Here is a 20996-nt window from a genome sequence, read left to right as displayed (position 1 = left end):
GAAAACCTCAGACACTAAATGGAGGTGGATACACTTCATTCTTTACAAATGCGTAAACCAGCTCTACAAGAGAGTTGCTCAGGGACACCCCTCAGGTATTTATCATAACTTAGGGTGACTTTGAGGATATCAAAAAAGGGACTTGATCCAGAGCACTAAGACAGCAAGCTAAAGGGAAGTACAAGACTGTTGGGCACATTTTACAACAGAACATCTGAGCAGGAGGTCATCCGGCTTATCTTCCTCACTGGAAGGAGGAAACAAAGACAGAGAAGGAACCTGAGGACTGGGGCGAGTGAAAGCAGAACATATAACTGATCATCAGTCCTGGCTCTCCTTCCATCAGAAATGATAATGTGTCATTTTGGTGCCAAAGCATTTAATGGCTGTTTCTCACCTCCAATCCTGCCATGGCAATCACGTGTTGACGCAGAGGTGCCGTAAAGTAAGGAAATGTGGACGACCGAGCCAGCCTCTGGAGGGAAGCTACCCCGGAGAATCACCCAGATCCACAATAAATTTGCAAAAGAGAGAAGCAGACTCTAGTTTTAAGTCACTGAAGTAGTTGGGGTTCTTTGGTTTGGCAGAGTAACCTAACCTGTAATGACTAATACAGAATACAGGCAAAATAGCCCAAACTGCTATGACTAATATGGTTCCTATGTCAAAGCTCTGTACATTTTTAGCATGCATGGGTGAGTGTGTGCCCATGGAGGTGTGTGCAGTTACATCAGAGCAGTTGTGTGTGTTCACTTCTGGGAGCAAGTATCTGTCTGGGTATGCTGCCAGAAGGGTTGTGGTGCCCTTGCTACACACCTTGACACCTTGGCTGAGCCTGGGCAGACTCTGGGAAGCACACCAGAGCCCACCTGTCAGATACCTCCAATGCTGTGTCCATGGCTTACAGAGTTGCAGCCTGGAACCAAAAGGGTCCCTGATCCTCCAGAGTACACTGGAGGGTCTCCCGAGTCACTCATCTGAAAACAAAACCAAAATCATGCACACACATACACGAAACACACACAAAATTTTCCAGTCATTTCTATCCATCCTAAAATCTCCATCCAGAGGAGGTGGCTGCAAAGGTCCGTATGATGTCCCTTTACCACCCAAGAGAGAAGGGTGGAAGCAGCAGTGCTCAAGAACCTAGGAATCTGACTCCTTTTCTTCCTTCTCCTCCCCTTCCGCCCCTCTCTCTGCATATGTTTCAGTAATTGACACGCAGTGCTTCTACCGCACCTCATTTCATAATATCAGTGTTTCTCCTGGACTCATTTGCTCCTCACAGTAACCCAGGAGGAAGGCTGGCAGACATGAGGACCCCATCACATGAGTGAAGGAAGTGGCTCAGCCCATAGGTGAAGGTGTCAGCTCACGCCCCCTCCTCCTGCCAGCTCCAGTGTTCTTTCTCACATGCCTCCCTGGACTGATGCTAATTGGCCAAGAGAAATAAATAAATGATAAATTTTCCACTTCTCTGAAAGTAGCTTTGGCCACCCCCTACACAATGCCAGGAAGATGAGACAAAACCATTCCATCAATAGCTCTGGAGTACTCAGGTACAATTCTAATTAAAGTGAAATTGCCAAGGGCCTTCTGGAAAGGACTGAAAATAAACTGAGGGTGTTCTGTTGGGAAAAGAGTGTTGGAGGGGAGAGGCTGGGCAGCGAGGAGAGGGGAGGAGGGCACAGCAGGGTGTCAGGCCCTAGGGAGACGAGGCTGGTGGTGACTTGCAATGAAGGCGACATCTGCCCCCAGCCCATTCATTTCTTTTCCTTCTCGTCTTCCTTTTGAATAATGTGCTTTGCCTGCTACTTCAATCTCAGCCTCTGCTCTCCACATTAACATGTATATTGCTTGGTTAAGGGCTATCTGGCCGGTTGGTTCTAAATAACTGGAAAATGACAGGAAGGTGATGGGGGCAGGATGAATGAGGAGCTCATCAAAAGCTCCTGACCGCCTTTGTCATTTATAAACAAATACCCAAGTGACTTCCACAATTTTATTTTCAACTGCACTCTTCTGAAAAGAGCCAACCAAGCTCTCCTCCTTGATATCTCCCTCCCCACCCCAGTCCCTTGACTATCTGGCCTGTGTATTCACTCACAGCCATCAGCTGTCCTCTCTCAGGGCCAGGTACTGCCCTGAGAGAGGACAGCCACTGCCAACAGGGAACTCAGAACCACCAGAGACAGACAGTAAAACTGTAAGATGTTTGGTGTGTTAAGTGCCCAGAGATGGCATGGGCAAGGCAGGGCAGGCTGCTCTGGGAACACAGCAAAAGAGGTTCTGATCCAGGAAGGCTTCCTGGAGGAGGTGCCCCTGATTAGTGTGTAGATAATTAAACATTAGTTTGATGAGTTAGTAATCCAAACCCACCAGCCCTTCACCCCAGCGATCATTATATTATGCTGTTTACTTCCCCTTGTAGCATTTCCCACCTATAAACACATACGTGTGTGCTGCGAGCTAAGTCGCTTCGGTGGTATCCGACTTTGTGCAACAGTGTGGACTGTAGCCCGCCAGGCTCCTTTGTCCATGGAATTCTCCACGCAAGAACACTGGAGTGGCTTGTTCTTCGTGATAACACCAAATGGCGGATGATGCCAGTGCTGCGGAAGGGCCCGGAGGCCCTGGGGGCCATGGAATGGGAGGCCGCAGTGGCTTCCGCGCAGGCTTTGGTAGTCGTGTGCAGGGCCGGGGTAGCGATCCAGGGACAGTGCCGAGGCAGAGGCCGCGGAGCTCGCGGAGGCAAGGCCGAGGACAAGGATTTAGTTGCTCCCTGTTAACAAGCTGGGCCGCCTGGTCAAGTCCCTGGAGAAGATCTACCTTTTCTCTCTGCCCATCAAGGAGTCTGAGATTATTGATTTTTTCCTGGGAGCATCCCTCAAGGCTGAGGTTTTGAAAATTATGCACGCAAAAGCATACCCATGCTGGCCAGTGGACCAGGTTCAAGGCATTTGTTGCCATTGGGGATTACAACAGACACGTCGGTCTGGGTGTCAAGTGCTCTAAGGAAGTAGCCACTGCCATCCGTGGGGCCATCATCCTGGCCAAGCTGTCCATCGTCCCCGTGCGAAGAGGCTACTGGGGGAACAAGATCGGAAAGCCCCACATCGCTCCTGGCTACTGCGGCTCCGTGCTGGTGTGCGGCATCCCTGCCCCCAGAGGCATCTCTCCGCCCCTGTGCCCAAGAAGCTGCTGCTGATGGCCGGCATCGAGGACCACGACACTTCTGCCAGGGGCTGCACCACTACCCTGGCAACTTCGCCAAGGCCACTTCTGATACCATTTCCAAGACCTACAGTTATCTCACCCCTGACCTCTGGAAAGAGACGGTGTTCACCAAGTCTCCATATCAGGAATTCACTGACCATCTTATGAAAACCCACACCAGAGTCTCCGTGCAGAGGACGCAGGCCCCAGCTGTAGCCACCACATAATTTTATAAAGAGAATAATAAAGTGAATGAAACCAGTAAAAAAAAAAAAAAAAAAAAAGAATACTGGAGTGGGTTGCATGCCCTCCTCCAGGGGATCTTTCTGACCCAGGGATCGAACGGAGTCTCTTAAGTCTCCTGCATTGACAGGCAGATTATTTACCTATTGAACCACCTGGGAAGTCCCATAAACACATACATTCGCAAACAAATACATAAATTCAAAATACGTACATATTTTGGTTTTTTGTTCTCTTTCTATGCTGTGTCTCTCACCGCTTCACTGTAAATTCCAAGGGACCAAAGACACAGTGTCTCACTAACTGCTATGACATCAGCATCTTGTACCACATCTGGCATATAACAGGAGCTCCATATAATTTGCTGAATTAAAGGATAAACTGATGGACAGGGGAAAGTGTGGGAGGCAGAGGGACCTGCACTGGCAAAAGCATGGGGCCACAAGGCAACATGGGCATTAGGAATTGCATGTTCAGAGCATGCCTTATGGCTGGGGTGAGGGTTGAGCTGTTCTAAGGCGTTCAGATTTAAGAGTTGGGCCATTTTTCAGCTATGGAGTGCCATGATTGGTTTTGCCAGTTGGGAAGATTGCAGAGGAGAAAAGACGATAAGCTGGAGGGCAGAGTGGGGCTGAGAAACCAAGAAGCTGTTAACTGAAATCTGGAAGAGAGACGACTGAATACCAGAATCATTCCAGTTTGCCCCTTCACTGGAAGGACCACCCAGTAGTTTGGGGGGGCCAGCACTGGGATAGGAGTTAGGACCTTGACTCTGGGCTGAGACCCTGGGCAAGTTACACAACCTTGCTGGTACAGAAGGAAAGGAAGAAGCATTCAGACAACAGGCCCCAGTTGGGGCTCCTGCCTGGGTATTCTTGATCTCAAGTTTTGACCCCGGATTTGGCATCAGCTTATATCGGTCCTTCTAGTCAAGGCTATGGTTTTTCCCGTGGTCATGTATGGATGTGAGAGTTGGACTGTGAAGAAAGCTGATTGCCGAAGAATTGATGCTTTTGAACTCTGGTGTGGGAGAAGACTCTTGGGAGTCCCTTATACTGCAAGGAGATCCAACCAGTCCATTCTAAAGGAGATCAATCCTGGGTGTTCATTGGAAGGACTGATGCTAAAGCTGAAACTGCAATACTTTGGCCACCTCATGCAACGAGTTGACTCCCTGGAAAAGACTCTGATGCTGGGAAAGGTTGGGGGTGGGAGGAGAAGGGGACGACAGAGAATGAGATGGCTGGATGGCATCACCGACTCTGTGGACATGAGTTTGAGTGAACTCCAGGAGTTGGTGATAGACAGGGAGTCCTGGCGTGCTGTGATTCATGTGGTCGCAGAGAGTCGCACACGACTGAGCGACTGAACTGAACTGAACTGTATCCCCCACCATTCTACTCTGGGGCCAAAATAGTGACAGTATAAACAGTCCTGAGCACTCCTTCTGTACCAGGTATAGTTCTGACCATATGATGCCTTGTTTAATCCCAGCACACACTCAGAAAGTTCTTACTGAAGCTAGTATAGAGCAGCCATGCTGCTGCTCCCATTGTCATTACTAACAATACTGGTTCGTCATTACTCAGCCTGGAGGCCAGGTAGTTCTAGTGGTAAAGAATCTGCCTGCCAATGGAGAAAATGCAAGAAACATAGGTTCCATCACTGGGTCAGGAAGATCCTCTGGACAAGGGCATGGCTACGCACTCCCATATTCTTGCCTGGAAAATCCCATGGACAGAGGAGCCTGGTGGGCTACAGTCCATCAGGTCCCAAAGAGTCGGACATGACTGAGAACACATGCAACACACACATCCTCAGAGAAGACGAGGAGTTAAGCAGGATGACATCGCTCCTCATTTCACAGGTGTGGAAACTGAGACTTCCACAAAGGCATATAATTAACAAGAATAAAGTAAGAGTAGAATCCAGGGCTGCGAAAGAAAGGAAACTTCCTCATACTTTCTCTTCTCTTTTTCACAAACACGTAAAGTGGGAGTCATTACCTTACTTCTGTTTGCGGATGAATAAACCAGTTCAGAGAGGACAGGGGCTCATCCAACATCACACAGCAAATACAAAGAAGAGACAGAATTTAATCCCACATAATTATGACTCCAGGTCCATGTTCTTTCAGTCCTATCACCTGCTGGGATTCTGAGTGCTAGCTCTCTGGATCCAGCCATTTGTTCCACAATTACTCACTTCATCCCTACTTCATCCTAGCTCTGAGATCTGGACCTGAGTATTTTCTCCTTCTTCCCTTGATATGGTGTGGCTGGAGGGTGTTGATCTGCAGTCACTCTGAATTAGGGAGACAGGGTGCTGGCACAGTTTGCAGGATGATGCTTGTGGGTTTAGGAGAGAGAGGAAATGACATGGCCCTTGTCACCACCCTCACCAGTTTCCCACAAGAGCTGCTGTGCTTGTAAAACATTGTCTCTTGCAGCCTTCATGAAGGCCACGTGTTAAAGGCTGACTCTAACCTTCTTCCAAAGACATGTGTCCCCTGAGCTGTCTGCATTTATCACCAGGCAAAACAGGACAGAGCACAGGGAAGTGCTTTCAGTGAAGTTGCTGTGGGCTCAGATCAGCTCATCCCATCTTTGCTGCGTGCCGGGCCTATGACTTTACCTCTCTGAGTCTCAGTGATCTTCTTCGGGGCTAGTAAGGCTCACTTCCTAGGACTGAAGCTTGTTGGAGTTCATTGCACTTAATTTCTGAGCACGTGAAAAGGCCTCATTCATAAGTCCTCTTCATTTATTTCCCTCTTAGGAGGTGTTTTAGAGGCTGCGAAGAAGGCTAGTGTAAACGCAGTATTCAGTGTCTACCAGCCCAGAACACGAAGGATGTCCTGCAGTCTGTCTGTGAGGTCTGCAATGCCAGCAATGCCAGCCTGCTCCAGGACAAGCAACATGTCTGAAGTGTGTGCCCCTAACCAGCTGCACAGCCTTGGGAAACCCTTAAGATGCTCCAGATCTCCTTCCTCACCTGGGAGTCTAGCGTGTCTCTGTAACATCTGCCAACTCTTCCATCCATCTTCGGGCTAAGACTGGGGGAAGGGAGGTAAGAAAGCCTCAAGGGATCTCTTCAGGTCTCTGCTTTCCAAAAGCAAATGCTCCTGAGGTTTCCCAGGTGCTGCTAGAGGAAAAAAATTCACCTGTCAATGCAGAAGATGTAAGAGTTTTGGGATCAATCCCTGGGTTGGGAAGATCACCTGGAGAAGGGAATGGTAACCTATCCCAGTATTCTCACCTGGGAAATTCCATGGACAGAGGAGTCTGGCAGGCTACAGTCCATGTTGCCAAGAGTCAGAAACGAATGAGCACATATTCACTATTCACACCTGGGAAAGTCCCGCATGACTTCATCATCCATTAAAGGGTGTTTTCATGTCGGACTGGATAATTTCCTTTCAATCTTGTTCCTCAGAGATGTTCAAGTCAAACAGAGAGATGCAACAAACTGCAGGATGGAAGCCAAAGGCCACTGGATGGACAGTGTGAGTTGGTTCGTCTTCGTCACTCTCCTTACATGCTTGTCATTGGCCAATATTTAATGGGCACCTGCTGAGTACAAGGTACTTTGCCAGGTGCGAAAGAGTCTCCCTAACCCCCAAAGCCCATATTCAAGGTAGAACAATGGGACGCACTTTCATGGAAAAATTGGAAGTGTAGAGCTCGCTGCCTCCTGGGTGAACAATAAGAGCTGCAGAGACAGATCATTGTGGGTTTAGAGCCCCTCTCTCCATCCCATCAGGAGTCCGTCTCTACTCTTCCCACAGAGACTGAGAGCCTCCTAGACGACCTCCAGTCTGCCCAGCCCACCCCTTTAAAGCTCAAGGCAGTGCATAGGTTCCATCTCATCACTCCCATCCCAACAAAGCTTTTTACTGGAGAAAAAGATTCAACTTAAATTGTCCAGCAAGCCTACCATCACTGGGGACTAATCTAACCTTGAGCATGCTTCTGTTCATGGATGTCTCAGTCTGTTTGGGCTGCTGTAACAAAATACTACACGCCAGGGCACTTAAACAACAGGCTCTGATCACTCACAGCTCTGGAGACTGGAGTCCAAGATCAAGGTGCTGGCAGATTCAGGGTCTGGTGATGACCTGTTTCCTGGTTTGTAGACAGCAGTCTCCTCTCTGTGACCTCACATGGCAGAAGGGGTGAGGGAGCTCTATGGAGGTCTCTTTTATGAGAGGGCACTCATCCCATTCATGAGGGCCCCACTTTTAAGACCTAATCATCTCCCAAAGGCCCCACTTTCACATACCATCATACTGGGGATTAGATTTCAGCATATGAATGCTGGGTTTTTGTTCAGTCACTAAGTCATGTGACTCTTTGTGCCCCATGGACTACAGCACTCCAGGCTTCCTGTCCTTCACTGTCTCCTGGAGTTTGCTCAAATTCTTGTCCATTGAGTTGGTGATACTATCTAACCATCTCATCCTCGGCCGCCCCCTTCTTTTGCCTTCAATATTTCCCAGCATAAGGGTCATTTCTAATGAAGTATTGAATGTTGGGAGGACACAGATATTTAGTTCATGACAATGTTCTTCCATCAGCCTTGGAAAGCATCCTCACTACAACCCTCCCACCCTCTCTCTCTCTCTCTCCTACTTTCCTTACTTATTAAAATTCAGTGTGCCCTCAAGGCACAATTTGAACAGCATCTATGTCTGAAGCTTTCCCTGATCCTCCAAGTCAAAATTAATGGCTCTTTTCTCCTGCTCCTGTATTGTTCTGGCCTTTCTATCGTAAAACTGGACTTTTATTTTAATTGCAGCAAGTTGTTTACATACCCGTTTCCTCATTGGACTGAACGCTCCTCCAAGGTAAGAGTCATATATCATCTATGTGTTTCTGGATTAGCAACAGAGGCAGACCTGACAGCAGGAATGCAGAATCTCAGGCCTCACCCCAGACCCACTGAATCAGCTTCTAGTTTTAACCAGATCCGCAGGTGCTTTGTGTGCACAAGCATGACAAGTTCTGTCTGGAGAATGCCTTGTGTACAGTGTCATGCACATTGCAGGCATTCAGTGTTTGATGAATGAATATGAGTGAATATGGAAAGGCTCATCAAAGGCCAGTCATAGTTTCATCCACAGCCTTTCCTAAAACCTGATCTTTCTTCGCTGATTACATAGAGTCATCTATATAACAAAAGTTTCCCACATGCTCCCCTATCTTTATTTCTCTACGTCCTCCTCCAGAATCAGGTACCTCCCACCTACCATGGAGAGCCATGTCCCAAGCTCAAAAATGTAATTAGAAAATACATTCTTTACGGTAGCACATTCATAACCCACCCCAAAGCTGTGCCTGTGGAGAGGAGGCAGTCTATCAGGGGCTGTGAATGATGGTCCAGCCAGCGGGCCATGGCAGGGAGGGAGCCCCGTTTCTATCCATCATGCCTTCTCCCTCCATAACCCTGCAGACCTCCCAGCAAGGCAGGAACAGCTCCTTCTAGATCAGCAGACAGGCAGCTGCTCTTCATCAACCCCAGCACTGTATCTCCTCCATGCATCACCCACCCTTGTACTTTCCAGGGTTCGAAGATGCTCACAAAACCTGCTGAAAAAAATCCTCATTGAGACAGGTCAATCACCAGGGTATAACAAGGATGACAGGCAGCAACCACCTATTCCCCACGTGTAAAGCTTAATTTTATTTTTCAAGCTCAACTTGACTGGGCTAAAGGATGCCTGGATCTCTAGTAAAACATAATTCCTGGGTGTGTATGTAGGGCTGTTTTCATATTACCATTTGGATCAATAGACAGAAGATCACCCTCTGACCTAAATGAAAAGGAAATCCAAGAAGGAGGGAATATGTGTATTCATGTGGCTGATTCACTTTGCTGTACCGCAGAAACTAACACTACGTTGTGAAGCAACTACATTCTTGTAAAAAATAAAACAAAAATCACCCTTACCAGTGCAGGAGGGCATCAGCCAATCCTTGGAGGGTTTGATTAGAACAAAAACGCTGGAGGAAAGGCGAACTTGTTCTCTGCTTGAGCTGGGACATTATCTTCTACTGCCCTCAGACATCCACGCTCCCAGTTCTCAGATCTTCAGACTCAGACTGGGACTTACTACCAGCTTTCCTGGGCCTCAGGCTTGCAGATGGCAGAGAGTGGCACTTTTCAGCCTCCATCATCACTTGAGCCAATCCTTAAAATAAATCTCTTTCTGTAGATCTATATATATATAGGAAGGACTGATGCTAAAGCTGAAGCTCCAATATTTTGGCCACCTGATGTGAACAGCTGACTCATTAGAAAACATCCTGACGCTGGGAAAGATTGAAGGCACAAGGAGAAGAGGGCAATAAAGGATGAGATGGTTGGATGGCATCACCAATTCAATGGACATGAACTTGGGCAAACTCCAGGAGATAGTGAGGGACAGGGAGGCCTGGCTTGCTGCAGTCCATGGGGTCGCAAAGAGTCGAATGTGACTTGGCGACTGAACAACGGCAAATAAGAATTCGTCTGTAATGCAGGAGATCCCAGTTCAATTCCTGGGTCGGGAAGATTCCCTGGAGAAGGGACAGACTGCCCACTCCACTATTCTTGGGCTTTCCACGTGGCTCAGATGGTAAAGAATCTGCCTGCAATAGGTGAGACCTGGGTTCAATCCCTGGGTCGGGAAGATCCCATGGAGGAGGGAATGGCAACCTACTATAGTATTCTTGCCTGGAGAATTCCATGGACAGAGGAGCCTGGTGGCTACAGTCCATGCGGTCACAAAGAGTTGGACACGACTGAGCAACCAACACACACAGAAGCACACACACGCACATATATATATCCTACTGGTCTCTTTCTCTGGAGAATTCTGACTAATATACTACCATACTCTTATCCCACCTCACATACCTGACTATAAAACAAATTGTCATCATCCTATCATCCTCTAAAAATAAGTCTGACTTGTGGACCCTTAGACCCTTAGCATCAGAAAGTTCAGAGGTCATTAAGACCCCCTTCTCCTGATACCTCCATTTTCAATAAATCAGTGAAGGACTTGGGCTATGCGTTATGAGGAATTCAAAAGAAAAAAAAATCACATTATTATTTATGTGACTTTGTAGACTGTCTTACCTTTTTCAAATTGTTTTTATATCCTTTATTTCCTGAGGCAGGCTGATAGGAACTATTATCACCATTTCACAGATGGGGAGCCTGAGATCCAAAAAGGTTAAACATCTTTCCATTTTTTTTGTAATATATACCCTCCCTCTGTTCAGAAAGGATTTTTAGTGGCTTAAAATAAATCCATATTTACATAATTACCAGCATTTGAAGTTTAACTGTAGAAACATTTCCACATTTGGTCAAAAACTACGTGCTGAAAACATGTTATGACAATTTAAGTACTTCAATTTATGAAGAAAATCATCATTTTCAGGTTTTATTTGCTCAATAAACTTATATTGAACATTTAAAAAACATTCAACTACTCATATGCATGTGAATATAAAATAAAGTATAAGAGAAATCAGAAGCCATGTAGGCAAAGGAGGAGATTTTATGCCAAGAGCCAGAAATAAACTGTTCACGATAACTAGACTTTAATTTACCTCTGGGCTTCCTGGCAGGCAAAGTAAAGAAGAAAACATAATACATCCCAAGATTTTGCTGTCAGATGAAAGAAAGAGAGTTTACTTATTCAGAAGAAACAAATGTTTCCCAACATTGAGTTCTAAATAGAATATATCAGTGGAGTCACATGGATGTGAAATTGAATGCGATGTTAGGTCAGCTCTTCAGCAGTGAAGATGCGAGGCTCCAGAAATGCCCTTCACACCAAGTCTCTGCATTTGAATATTTTTTGAAGTCACCCTTTCTTGTTGTTTTTTTAAAAAATGTTGTTTATTTAGGTCTTTATTTTTCGCTGCATGGGGTCTTCCTTGCTGCGTGTCAGCTTTCCCTAGTCGTGGCGAGCACAGGCTGCTCGCCAGTTGTGGAGCATGGGCTTCTCCCTGCAGAGGCGTCTTTTTGCAGAGCATGGGCGGTACAGCGTGGGCTCAGTAGTTGTGGCTCACAGGCTTAGTTGCTCGGTGTCATGTGGAATCTTCCCAGACCAGGCATCAAACCCATATCCCCTGCATGGGCAGGCGGACTCTTAACCACAGGACCACCAGAGAAGTCTTGGATTTGAGTTTTAAATTAGATTCGGTGCCCTGTCCCTGGTTGAACGTCTCATTGAGATGTCATCGATTCTTTGATTCCCCTGGAGCTACTGGCAAAACTCCTCCATCCCTTTCTCAGCCAAAAGTTCGTGTAAAAAAAAAAAAAAGTCCATCTTCATAGTCTCTATTCCTACACATTTTATCCGTGCCTTAATTCACCAAAACCAAACTTTTGCCCCCCACTGTTCCCTGAAGAGAGCTCTCCATAATAAATTCCTGGTCACCACCACTATACCTTCTATCATTTGATACTTTCCTTTCAGGGCTTCCCTGGTGACTCAGGTGGTAGAGAATCTGCCTGCAATTCGGGAAGCCCATGTTCCATCCCTGGGCCACAAAGATCCCCTAGAGAAAGGAGGGCATGGCAACCCACTCCAGTATTCTTGTCTGGAGAATTCCATGAACAGAGGAGCCTGGCAGGCTCCTGGTACTCCTGGGCTCGCAAAGAGTCAGACATGACTGAACGACTAACAGTTTCCAGGCCTTGGCTCCCCATCCTGGTACCAAGTAACTCTTCAGCTTCTTGGTGGGGCTTCTTGCCCTCCTGCTGGTGTCCACAGCCCCGTGGATACATCCTCCCTGGGTGAGCTTAGGCAGTCTGCTCTAAGCATAAGATATTCAAGTCTCTATCTCCAGCCAGACTTCTTCTCTGACTCTTGCACCAGATTCATCTACACACAACGGCCTGCAGGACATTGTCACCTGGAAGTCCCCAAATCCCTGACTCAACCTTCCCAAACTAAATGACCACCAACTCTGCCCCATCTCTCCCTCCCTTCACCCTCAAACAGGCCCTCCCTGGGTCCCCCCAGAGTCTCAGTCTCAGCTGTTGTCCCCTCCCTCTTCTTCACTTCCATGGAACCAACTGACAAGTCCTGCTGCTGCTTTTACTTCCTAAACATCCCTCAAATATGTCACTCTTTTCTACCCTCCCTGGGGACTCCTACTACAGTCTCCCAATCCATCTCTTGCATGCATGCAGGCATGCTCAGTCGCTTCAGTCATGTCTGACTCTTTGCAACCCTGTGGACTGTAGCCTATCAGGTTCCTCTGTCCATGGAATTCTCCAGGCAAGAATACTGGAGTGGATTGCCATGCCCTCTTTCAGGGGATCTTCCCAACTCAGGGATCGAACCTTCATCTCCTGCATCGCAGGCAGATTCTCTACCACTGAGCCACCAGGGAATCCATCTCTTGGCGTCCCTCAAATCCATCTCCCAAATTCCTGCTAGAAAAAAACAGAAAATAGAACATGAGCCTCCTCTGTTTAAAAATTTTAAATGGCTCTACTTCATGTGTGGGATAAATTCCAACCTTCCTGTCAGGGCCTCTTAAGGTTTTCTATTTGTCCCAAATATTGCTGAGCACTTCCCACCCAGGCAAAGCAGCAATAAACCCACAGGTGTGCTGATCTCCACTCACCCAGCCACCATCTTCCTGGCACACACTTTCAAGCCCCTTGCCCTTGCTTAGTGGCCTTCCCAACCTGGTATGCCCTGCCTCCTTCTTTCCCCTCAGTTCAAGTCAGACCAGTGGTCCCTCCTTGGGAAGTTTCCTTTCACCTCAGAGGCTGGAAAGGGACCCCTCCGCCATGCCTCTTTCACCTTCCGTCTGTCTCAGTTACTACATGACCTTGTTGCCTTATATTTGCTTGTTCATATGTCTGTCTCCCCAGAGACAATTTGTACTTTCTGTTGAATTGTGGAGCTGGAGAAGACTCTTGAGAGTCCCTTGGACTGCAAGGAGCTCAAACTAGTCAATCCTAAAGGAAATCAACCCTGAATATTCATTGGAAGGAATGATGCTGAAGCTGAAGCTCCAATATTTGCACATCTGAAGTGAAGAGCTGACTCACTGGAAAAGACCCTGATGATGGGAAATATTGAGGGCAGGAGGAGAAGGGGGCAACAGAGGATGAGATGGTTGGATGGCATCACAGACTCAATGGACATGAAAGTGAAAGTGAAGTCACTCAGTCGTGTCCAACTCTTTGCGACCCCGTGGACTGTAGCCTACAAGGCTCCTCCATCCATGGGATTCTCCAGGCAAGAATACTGGAGTGGGTTGCTATTTCCTTCTCCAGGGGATCTTCCCGACCCAGGGATCAAACTCAATGGACATGAGTTGGAGCAAACTCCAGGAGATAGTGACGGACAGGGAAGCCTGGCATGCTGCAGTTCACAGCATCACAAAGAGTCAGATGTGACTTAGTGACTGAACAACGACAACATTAAACTATCTCTTACTCACCTCTGCAACCTCTAGCCCCTAGCTGGATGCCTGGCATAGAACACACAATAAAAAGTTTGATGACTAAATAAATATGTGAATGAATGAAAAATGAATGGCTTCTTTGTAGAGGAATTGGGACTGAAATCCAAGCCTCCTTCATTCTATTTCAAAACCCTTCCTCTCCCATTCCCCTGCCTTACACTTCGTATAACTCTATTTTCTTTCCTTCAACTCTTGCTGGAGAATGGGGAAAGCCATTGTGAGAGATTCAAAGAGCTAACCAGGACAAGAATGTTTATACAGTGTAAGCAGCAGCCCTGGAGGATGCAGGGGAAGACCATAATGGTCAACAGTGGGGGTGGGATGACAGAAAGGCCAGACTGGGACTCAGGGTGTGGGAAAACCAGGTAAGACTGTTGGTGAGGGGGAGCAGGGAGGGAGAACTTTCAAAGAAAGGGAAGAAGGCAGAGCTCCAAGGATTAGGGAAGCTGTTTAGGCCTCAGAAGAGTTGAAAAGGAGAAGACTTGAAAGCTGCAGCCGATGAGGAGCATGCCAGGGCTGTTTGAAGGAAGGATGTGGTCCACAGTAGGGGGCAGGTGACCTGGGGGACAGAGGTCCAGAGAGAGTACGTGCTGCCAGATGATCAGAAAGACTCGTGTTCAACAAGGCTTAACTGAGGACAAAGAACTATCTTTTTTCCATCTATCCCATTTCTTTTCTTTCTTTTTCTCTGGCAAAATCTAGTGAAAGCCTAATTGTTTCCTCTACTCAACTTCAGTAACATAATTATATCGATAACTCACCAGTTGTGAGAGAAGTGCACATTTGGGAGTATTATTGTGCTTTAAAGAACGTGTAGTTGGGGACCCCAGATGGGGAGCACAGGGAGAGTGAAGAGATAGTTGCTGGCCCCAGGTACCGTGCCTTTCCAGGATTTTCCTTCAACCAGGCTGTCAGCCAGACAGAAATCTGTCCCAGGGCTCAGAAGCAGAGAATTAATTTCAGGCTGGAGAGATGCCCTGGGTAGACTATGTAGAAACTGAGAGACACTTTTCCCCACAGTCTGCTCCTTTCTTTTATGACAATGGCATCAACCCAAACTCAGGAGACCTAAATTCTAGTCTTGGTTTTCTCAACAGGGTCCTGTGAGCTCAGGGCCCCTTAACTTCCCATGGATGGGATGACATTACTATGGCAGTACTGCCGACTTCATGGTGCTAAGCGGATGCTAATGGAGACTGCTATGAGCATCCTTTGAGACCTGTAATTCCTTGATTCCCCAAGGATGATCACAGTGGCTAGTGTGGTTCCTGACCTTCTGGTCCCAAGACTTCCTTGTTCTATGAGACTCCTAGGAAAAGACCCCGTGTAAACCAGAATGGAGCAAATTTCAAGGTGGTCTTCACAGCACCACAGCAGCAAATTTAATAGCAGTGACAATAAAGTTTTTATATATATATAATCACTGGTTGAATTTAACTAGGAATTTGAAACTGCGGTTCTCCAGTCTTCCCTGAAAGCCTTAGGCTTCTCTCAGCCAATCCCTTCCTAGCATGCAAATCGAAGACCTTAAGTGTTGAGATTTTAACCAATCTCAGCTCCAATGTCCTGGGGTCGCATCATCTTAAAATTCAATCTACCAGGTTCCCAAACTTGTGTGAACCCCTGTAGGAGGGAGGGACACAGAGGTAGGCAGACCTAAAATATCTACATCAGGGAAGTGTTGGTCAGTTGGTCCTCATGACTGAGGCCATAGGTCAGTGAGGACAATAGTTCCCTGAGAGGGGGTTCATACAATAGAAAAAATTGACTTGGGTTTTGAAGGATGTAGACAGGTGAGAAGAGGTGAGAAAGGCATTCCAGAAAAGAAAAGAAGACCAAGAAAAGGCAAAAAAATTTCAAAGACTTGGAGAGTGTTAGAAAATCAGAATGTCTGAGTAGGATGGAACTGAGTTCCAGAAGGCAAGGGACTGGGGCCCGAGACAGAGAGGAGGATGGAAAGAGCACTGACCCCCTGGGATTAAATCCTGCCTCCACCAGTGGACTGGAGAACATCAGGCAAGTTACTTCATCTGTCTGAACCTTTTCTCAATTGCTTATCCTCTGAGTAAGCTGTTGACTTTGGTGCTTTGTTTGGTTTTGACGTGCTTTGTGTCATATCTTATCATTCCCTGTTTGTTTCCCACGAAACAACTAAGCCAGCACACAAGATGTGTTAGACCCTGCTCTCTAGGTAAAAGGAGACCCTCCAGGATACTAATGAAGGGGGAATCTCTAGGCTGTGGGTACTTTCTTGGCCTTCAACTCATGACAAGCAGTTTGATTGTTTTGTTTTTTATTGAAGGATAATTGCTTTACAGAATTTTGTTGTTTTCTGTCAAATCTCAACATGAATCAGCCCTAGATATACATTTATCTCCTCCCTTTAGAACCTCCCTTCCACCTCCCTCCCCATCCCACTCCTCTAAGTGGATACAAAGCCCCTGTTTGAGTTTCCTGAGCCATACAGCATATTCCTGTTGGCTCTCTATTTTACATATGGTAATGTAAGCTTCCATGTTACTCTTTCCGTACATCTCACCCTCTCCTCCCCTCTCCCCATGTCCATAAGTCTCTTTTCTATGTCTGTTTCTCCATTGCTACCCTGTAAATAAATTCTTCAGAATCATTTTTCTAGATTCCATATATGTGCGTTAGAATACAAAATTTATCTTTCTCTTTCTGACTTACTTCACTTTGTATAATAGGTTCTAGGTTCATCCACCTCATCAGAATTGACCCAAATGTGTTCCTTTTTATGGCTGAGTAATATTCCATTGTGTATACGTACCACCACTTCTTTATCCATTCATCTGCTGATGAGCATTTAGGTTGCTTCCATGTTCTAGCTATTGTAAATAGTTCTGCAATGAACAATGGGATACGTGTGTCTTTTTCAACCCTGGTTTCCTTGGGGTATATGACTAAGAGTGGGATTGCTGGGTCATAAGGTGGTTTTATTCCTAGTTTTTTAAGGAATCTCCATACCATCTTCCATAGTAGCTGTATCAATTTACATTCCCACCAATAGTACAAGAGCATTCCCTTTTCTCCACACCCTCTCCAGCATTTATTATTTGTAGACTTTTTGATGATGGCCATTCTGACTGGTGTAAGGTGATATCTCATTGTGGTTTTGATTTGCAGTTCTCTGATAAGGAGTGTTGTTAAGCATCTTTTCATGTGTTTGTTAGCCATTTGTATGTCTTCTGTGGAGAAATGTCTGTTTATGTCTTTTTCCCACTTTTTGATTGGATTGTTTGTTTTCCTGGTGTTGAGCTGCTTGTGTATTTTAGAAATTAATCCTTTGTCAGTTGTTTAATTTGCTATTATTTTCTCCTATTCTGAGGATCATCTTTTCACCTTGCCTATAGTTTCTTTTGCTATGCAAAAGCTTTTAAGTTTGATCAGGTCCCACTTGTTTGTTTTTATTTCTGTTACTCTAGGAGGCAGATCATAGAGGATCTTGCTTTGATTCATCAAGTGATAAATTTATCAATTTGTCATCGAGTGTTCTGCCTATGTTTTCCTCTAAGAGTTTTATAGTCTCTGATCTTACATTTAGGTCTTTAATCCAGTTTGAGTTTATCTTTGTGTATGGTGTTAAGAAGTGTTCTGATTTCATTCTTTTACATGTAGCTGTCCAGTTTTCCCAGCACCATTTATTGAAGAGGCTGTCTTTGCCCCATTGTATAGTCTTGCCTCCTTTGTCAAAACTAAGTTACCCATAGGTACATGGGTTTATTTCTGGGCTTTCTATCTTGTTCCATTGGTCTATAATTCTGTTTTTGTGCCCTACTATACTGTCTTGATGACTGTAGCTTTGTAGTATAATCTGAAGTCAGGAAGGTTGATTCCTCCAACTCCGTTCTTCTTTCTCAAGACCTCTTTGGCTCTTCGGGGTCTTTTGTGTTTCCATATGAATTGTGAAATTTTTTGTTCTAGTTCTGTGAAAAATACCATTGATAATTTGATAGAGATTGCATTGAATCTGTGGATTGCATTTGGTAGCATAGTCATTTTCACAATACTGATTCTTCCTACCCAGGAACAAGGAATATCTCTCCATCTGTTTGTGTCGTCTTTGATTTCTTTCAACAGTGTCTTATAATTTTCTGTGTACAGTTCTTTTGTCTCCTTCAGTTCAGTTCAGTTCAGTTGCTCAGTCGTGTCTGACTCTTTGTGACCCCATGAATCACAGCACGCCAGGCCTCCCTGTCCATCACCAGCTCCGGAGTTCACTCAGACTCATGTCCATCGAGTCGGTGATGCCATCCAGCCATCTCATTCTCTGCCATCCCCTTCTCCTACTGCCCCCAATCCCTCCCAGCATCAGAGTCTTTTCCAGTGAGTCAACTCTTCGCATGAAGTGGCCAAAGTATTGGAGCTTCAGCATCAGTCCTTCCAATGAACACCCAGGACTGATCTCCTTTAGAATGGACTGGTTGGATCTCCTTGCAGTCCAAGGGACTCTCAAAAGTCTTCTCCAACACCACAGTTCAAAAGCATCAATTCTTCACTGCTCAGCTTTCTTCACAGTCCAACTCTCACATCCATACATGACCACGGGAAAAACCACAGCCTTGACTAGACAGACCTTTGTTGGCAAAGTAATGTCTCTGCTTTTTAATATGCTATTTAGGTTGGTCATAACTTTCCTTCCAAGGAGTAAGTGTCTTTTAATTTCATGGCTGCAATCAGCATCCACAGTGATTTTGGAGCCCAAAAAAATAAAGTCTGACACTGTTAGGTAAGTTTATTCCTAGGTATTTAATTCCTTTTGTTGCAGTGGTGAATGGGATTGATTCTTTAATTCCTCTGATTTTTCATTGTTAGTATATAGAATGCAAGTGATATCTGTGTATTGATTTTGTATCCTGAAATTTGCTAAATTCACTGATTAGCTCTAGTAATTTTCTGATACTATTTTTAGGGTTTTTTATGTACAATATCATGTCATCTGCAAACACTGAAGGCTTTGCTCCTTCTTTTCTGATCTGGATTCCTTTTATTTCTTTTTCTTCTCTGATTGCTGTAGCTAGGACTTCCAGAACTATGTTGAATAATAGTGGTGAAAGTGGACACCCTTGTCTATGACAAGCAATTTGAATAACAAAAAATACTGTGGGTCTCACTGGGAAGATATGTTTAGAAGCAGTGGTCCAGTGCCTGGACTTTGGCCCAGCTTTTGGAAATTATAATGATGATGTATTAATAATAGCATATCTTGTGTACTTAATATGTACCAGGCATTGTGCTAAATGCTATACATTAATTACATCATTTAATGCTCAAAATCACTCTGTGAGGTAGGTACTACTGTCATCTCCATTTTGTATATAAGAAAACTCAAGCACAAAAGGGATTAAGTCACTTGTTCAAGGTCACTGATGAAAGATGCACCAGAGATGAATTCCAAACCCAGGAGTCAGACTTCGTACCTACACTCTTAACCACTGGGGTTTATAGGCCAGACTAGAGCTAAACAAGATTCTGAGGATATTAAAGAGCTGAAGTGTCCAGCATTTCCAACTGCAGTGGACATTAGCTGTCTGAGACCACCCAAGCACTCATTCCTTACCTTCTTACTTTCTTCTGTTAGCAGTTCTCTCCATTGTTCAGAGAACTGCTCCTCCCTGACTGGACCATTAGACTTTGTGAGAGCTGCCAATCAAGTCTCCCTGACCCCTAACTTGGATTGTGGCTCAGGCTGGACCAACCAGACCTTTGGGCTTGGACTATATGACCCAAGCTGAGCCAATCAGACCCCTGCAGTTAGTACTATGACTCACACTAGACCAATTAGAGTCCTTCCCTGGAATTTTCAGTAGTTGGTGGTAAGGAAATTTCTCTGAATATTCTTTCAGTAATATTAAGAATATTACTCCAGAATTGCCTGTGGTCATGTCCTTAATTAAATGGAGAGCAAGGGAGAAGGGAGCCAACACAGAGATGGAAACTGACTCAAGTGATGAACTGAGAATCACTTAGTTTGACAGAGGGGAAAAATGAGAGAAGAGAAAGTTTCTGTCTTTTATTATCTCTCTACCTGCTTATTTGAAAATTATATTTTTTCCTTAAGTTAGTATGAATGAGGTTTCTGTCACTTGAAACTGAAAGAGTCCTAACTGATGTGCCAAGTTTCCTAAAAGGTTTCAGAGGAAATTCTATACCCAGATTTTCCTGGAAGCATATTAGAACAGAACCTCCCTTTATTTTATTTTATTTTATTTCTATGGCTATTATGTAGAAGTACAGCTTTTTAAATACCTTTTTGTAGAACAGAAGTTAAGATGATCTACTGGAAGGTGATTCCCAAGAGTAACTTTGATTTTTTTATTTTGATAATGATAATTGTGGATTATAGTAATTGCATTATCACTGACCTGAGGAATACTTATTACTTATTAGCTACTGTGCTCAGAACTTATTTCATATGACTCTAATACTCCTCTGAGTCCTATTATTATCCCATTAAGCAGATGAAGAAACTGAGGCACCAAGGGTTAAGGAACAGCAAGCAGTAATATGTCTTAGGTCCAAACTCAAATTTGTATGATTTTATAAAAAGTCCCAACACTCAAACTCAAACAATTCCCAGATATCATCCACACATAATGCTAAACAAAGCTTATGACGAACACAAGCCTTATGAAAGGGTAAAAAGAACCATAGCTGAGGAGGCAGGTCAATTGCCACTTTCTTTTGGTCAAAGAAAAAAGAAAAAATGAAAGAAAAACTCAAAGAGGAACATCTTCAAAAAAAAAACTTAGGAACCTAAACATTACAATAAGCCTTAGAAAAAGACTGTACTTTGGATAACCTGTTATTTTAAACAGCTGTCATTTTGCTGAGCCAAATGTCCAATTATCAGCTCCATCTCAGAGCTCTGTGATAAAATGGACAAAAGCAATGCCATCAAAAAGTGTCCCTGATCCAGTTCCCTATGTCCAGATGATGCTCCACTCTAAGGATGTGAGTGCTTAGATCTTAAAGGTCTTCACCATGAAATCAGAATGGTCCTGCCAAGCTGGGACTCAGGCTAGGGATCGTGGA

The 20996-nt window shown here is 45.1% G+C and overlaps 1 pseudogene; it reads left to right on the top strand.

The window, feature by feature from the left end:
- The first annotated feature begins 2593 nt into the window (after window positions 1-2593).
- Window positions 2594-3443, top strand: LOC129557343 (small ribosomal subunit protein uS5 pseudogene; annotated as a pseudogene).
- Window positions 3444-20996: the final 17553 nt, after the last annotated feature.

Source organism: Moschus berezovskii, chromosome 7 (genome assembly GCF_049115385.1).
Source record: "Moschus berezovskii isolate FMDL1 chromosome 7, NW_MosBer_1.0, whole genome shotgun sequence".
NCBI classification, from domain to species: Eukaryota; Metazoa; Chordata; class Mammalia; order Artiodactyla; family Moschidae; genus Moschus; species Moschus berezovskii.
This window is presented reverse-complemented; position numbering and strand designations above follow the sequence as displayed.